Genomic DNA, 4957 nt, shown 5'->3' with positions numbered 1-4957 from the left:
AAATCTACTTTTAAGCAAAAAGTAAATGTCTTCCTAAACATAAGGGGGTGTGGTGAAGATGCTTTTGATAAAGCAGAATATAGAAAGCGTATAAAGTGAAAATTTTCAAGGCTTTTTTAAATGGAAGACTATCACTGAAAGAGGTCACTGAGCTATCAAATAATACGTGTGCGTCTTCATTAAGGAAGATGATTCCCCAAATATGTGTGTATATATATGATTGTGTGAATATATTGTCACATTTTAAAGCGATTCACTTTAGATGTTGAGTAAAACACTCATTTTGGAAATCATCTATAACCTTGAAATACTCATAAAATGTTCTTAAAAACAATCAAACTTGAGTCAGAAGAAGCTTCCAGATTAATTAGTAAAAATGCATGGGCAGAGTGCCAATTTTTAAAATGTATTACAAGTATACAATCAAAACAATTTATAATGTAGGGAAGTTTAATGGGAAAAAGCTCAGTTCATCCATAGAAAAGGCATGGAAAAGGCAACCAATAGACTAAAGGAGAAGTCAACTAAATTCAATGTATGAATTTTATTTGGATTACAATTCAAATAAACCAACCACAAGTCTTTCTCTCTCTCTCCCCCATATATATATATATATATATATATATATATATATATATATATATGAAACTTGAAAATTCACTGAAACTTGAACAGAAACTTGAAAATTCACTGAATATTTAATAATACCATAGAATTATTGTTGTTTCCTTAGGGGGAAAAATCTGTGAGTCTGACATGTTTCACTGGTCACTAATTCAGGACAAGTCATCTAAATATTAGTATATCGCCTAATAAAGTAGTCACACAATAAACTCTTGCTAAGTGTTGTCATTATTGTTTTATTCCTTAATATTTTAATATGTGGAATAGAAGCAAACAGTTCAAAGTCATAAGCTGCAAGTATATAAAATTTTAAAAAATCATATGCAGTCTAAGAGTCATGACAGAGTTCAGGACACATTAATTTATTCAAATTTGTATGCTACATCAAAATAGTTTAATTTCTCTCTCAGACCTTGTTCTTTATGGTGAAGGTCAAAGGTTTAAATTTACATGCTCATATCTCTTTTTGGATTCCAACATAGTCCTAATTGAAATTTGACGTATATGCCTATTAGTTGAAATTATTCCTTTTCCATGCTTCATTAACAATGCACTTTACTATACTACAACGATAATGTTCATAATAAAAGTCTTCTATGCAATGTGGATTACATTGAAACATGATTGATTATCTCAAATGTAACATGGAATTCGTACTATAAAATTTCATATGGTGAAATTGAGTCTGTGACTAGAATTTAAATATATACTGAAACAAGCAAAAACAGTTTTTCATTGCATAAAAATGAAAAAAATTTTGAGAAACAAATATTTTTTTTTACTTGGCTATGTACCAATTAAAGATAGATACTACATTCAGGACTTTAGTCAAGACATTTTATTTTCCTGTATTATTTAGGGAGTGACATCACCAAAATGGCAACATAGGTCATTCCCAACTTTGCTCCCCCTCACAAGAAGAACAAGTAACGTCTATTCAAAAGAGGATACCATTGAAAGAATCCTAGAATATGGGGTTGAGCTTGAAGTACCCCCTCAATCTGAGAGACATGACAGACCACATTAGAAGGGTAAAAGAATCAGCTAAACATTGAGTACATTCCCCATCCTCCAGGCCAGCAGAACTCCACCCACACAGATCTCCTGAGCCTTCAGCTCTTCCCTTGGGAAAAGAGAACATAAGTGACAACCAGTCTTTTGTGGGTCATCTTAGGATACACTTTGTGGGTCATTTTGGGGGGCTCTTACTCTGATCTTACACCGTGGTGACTGCCAGGAAATCTTCAGTTCCCACCCATTGGGAATCTGACTACTGGTAGGTGCGGGGGATAGGAGTGCTTCCAAAAACCAGCACTAGGATCTTGGCAGACCAAGTTTATACCTATAGGGCCTCAGTAGTAATTCCAACAGTGGCTTCACCCACCAACAGGACCAATTTGGGGCATACTCTGACCAGGGAACTTGGCAGAGTACAGATCTGCCTCATTTGTATTCTCAAATACAGAGTTGTGCCAGCCCAAGAGTCTGGTTTGCTCACATCCAGGCAAGGTGCTAAGTCACGGCACCACTCATTGTAGAAAGTGTCTTTCGCCCATTTCACCTGGTGAGCAGGTGACAACTCCTGGAAGTTATACAACTCAGTGGCCCTTGAGCCAAGAGGTGGGCAGACAGAACTGATTTGCTCCAAAGCAAAGCTAGTACTTGACATGGAGGCTCCTGGCTATGCACAGGCAGGGGGATTAATTCAGTGCCTAGGCTGAGGGTAGCTCCTAGTCCTCCTCACTCAGAGAGCCTGTTTGGAAAACTAAGAGTAGCCTGAAGTATTATCTCCCCCTGATTCCCAGGCAAGGGGGCTGAGACATAGCCCCGCCCTGTGTGGTGAAAGTCTTCTCACTCTATCTGATTAGAAGGCCTGTGACAACTCCTGGAAGCTGAGCAGCTCAGTGGCACTTGAGCCAAGAGTCAGCAAAACAGAGCCGATCGCCCCCAGGGCAAAGTCAGTGGCCCTATTTAGCCAAAACACTTGAGGTGCTGGTTGACTTAAGACAACAAACTAAGAAGAGCTAGTAAAGTTTTAGAGCTGCTTCTCTCACTGTGTCCAAGCAGGAAATCTAATTTAATCCCTTCTTATCACAGAATACAGTATTCAGCTTTTCTGACCAGGAAATCTAACACAGGACACTGGATAGTCAATTCAATAGCCCAAAGTACAGTGGCACTTGAACTGAGACCACAGACCATGGCTTTCCTTGTCTGCAGAGCAAAGCCAGGGGTCTCACCTGACCAGGGAATTCAGTACACACTGACACCTGATTCAAGCTCCCACATGTTGTGCTGTACAGGCCCTGGGCCTGTAGGATAGCAGGCCAGGGCACTGAAGCTAATTCATAGCCCTATCTATTACCTAACACAGTATTTAGTGTCAATCATCTAGTAAGTCTGACCAAAGAATTCAAGGAACTGCAGAGCCATCCTACAGACTCACATGGGTAGGGAACCAAGTCAGCAGTCTTAGCCACTGTTCTCAACCAGTGGGATGCCCCCACCTCATCACTATCTTCAGAACTCAAACAGTTGCCTCCCCCCAAAATAAACCATAATAGCATTCCCACTTGTACAAAGACAATACCAGCAGTCACACCAAGAAACCCGAACTGAGCTGACTGGTGAAGAAGAACTGTCTCTCCATAGCAAACCTGTAAAGTCTGGAAGAGGAGCTGAACTACTCCAATGCACAAATACCAATGTAAAGAATCAAGGATCACTAAAAATCAGGTAAATATGACACCACCAAAGAAACTAATAGAGGTCTAATAACAGACCTAACAAACATGAAAATCTATGAACTTTCAGACAAAGAATTTAGATAATCCTCTTAAGGAAGTTCAGTGAACTATAAGGAAACATAGATAGGCAACTAACAAAATTAGGAAAACAATGCATGAATCAAACAAATAGTTTGCCCGCATGTAAGCACCTCAGGTACAACATTGTAAACAATAAACAATTCTCCATTCCCACCACGCACCTGCCTGTTGGTTATATGATGGCCCGTGCTATGGAACCACTGGAAAAGAAGATCTTTAAAGGAGTTTTAGTAGTTGAACTTGTGGGTGTTTTTGGAGCATATTTTTTTGTTTAATAAGATGAATACAATCCAAGATTTTAGGCAAACAATGAGCCAGAAATTTCCCTTCATCCTCGAAGTTTATTACAAATCCGTTGAACGGTCTGGAATGCATGGAGTCAGAGAGAAGATCAAGAAAAATGGCTGAATAGCAAAAATTAGGACAAGTCATTGCATTCAGCCTCCCATCTAAGCTGTTTGACACCATTGTGGGGGGAGAAGATGAGCACACCATATTGTAGACTCCTGGCCCCACAAAACAAAACAGGAACTTCTGGTCTGCCATGGCTTAGTCATTTCCCATATACTATGCAAATCCCCTGCTTTTGCTTGTTGCTTTTCTTCGGCATTTATTATAAAAGATTATCGTTTAACAAATAAAAGACTAGGACATGAAAGGAAAAAAAATAGTTTGACAAGGAAAATGTAAGAAACAAAAATTCTAGAGTTGAAAAATGGAAAGTAACACTCTTCTGAACAGCCCATGGATTAAGAGGAAATTAAAGATGGAAAAAAAAGGTTTCTGAGATGGAACAGGAAACACAACATACCAGAATTTATGGGATGCGAGAAAAAGCAGGTCTATGAGGGACGTTCATAGCAATAAATACCAACATCAATAAGCAAAAAAAGATCCCAAATAAACAACCTAACTCTATGCCTTAAGAAATTAGAAAAAAAAAAAAAAAGCACAAACTGAGTCCAAAGTTAGCAAAAGAAAGGAAATAATAAAGGTTAGAGCAGAAATAAATAATATAGGGGTACCTGGGTGGCTCAGTTGGTTAAGCATCCAACTTTCAGGTTATGATCTTACAGTTCATGTGTTCGAGCCCCATGTCAGGCTCTGTCCTGACACGTTGGAGCCTGGAGCCTGCTTTAGATTCTGTCTCTCTCTCTCTGCCCTTCCCCATGAGCTTTCACTCTGTCTTTCAAAAATAAATAAACATTAATTTTTTTTAAATAAATAACATACAGAAAACAGAAAAAAATAGAAAAAAGTAACAAAACTAAAAGTTGGTTTTTTGAAAAGATAAAATTGACAAACCTTTAGCTAAACTAACCAAGAAAAAAGAGAAAGAATCCAAACCAACAAAGTTATAAATGAAAAAGGACATTATAACTGACACCAAAGAAATTCAAAGGATCATGAGGCTGCTATGAATAACTATATGCAAACAAACTGTACAAGCTAAAAAAAATGAAAAAAATGTCTTAGAAATATACAACTCACTAAGCCTGAATCAG

General features: G+C 37.9%; 1 pseudogene; it reads left to right on the top strand.

Moving 5' to 3' along the window:
* The first annotated feature begins 3631 nt into the window (after positions 1 to 3631).
* Positions 3632 to 3874, top strand: LOC124515042 (protein CEBPZOS-like; annotated as a pseudogene).
* Positions 3875 to 4957: the final 1083 nt, after the last annotated feature.

The sequence above is a fragment of the Lynx rufus genome, unplaced genomic scaffold, assembly GCF_022079265.1.
Source record: "Lynx rufus isolate CCGP_SWC_20201006 ecotype Redwood Valley unplaced genomic scaffold, mLynRuf1.p SCAF_2, whole genome shotgun sequence".
In the NCBI taxonomy this organism is placed as follows: domain Eukaryota; kingdom Metazoa; phylum Chordata; class Mammalia; order Carnivora; family Felidae; genus Lynx; species Lynx rufus.
This window is presented reverse-complemented; position numbering and strand designations above follow the sequence as displayed.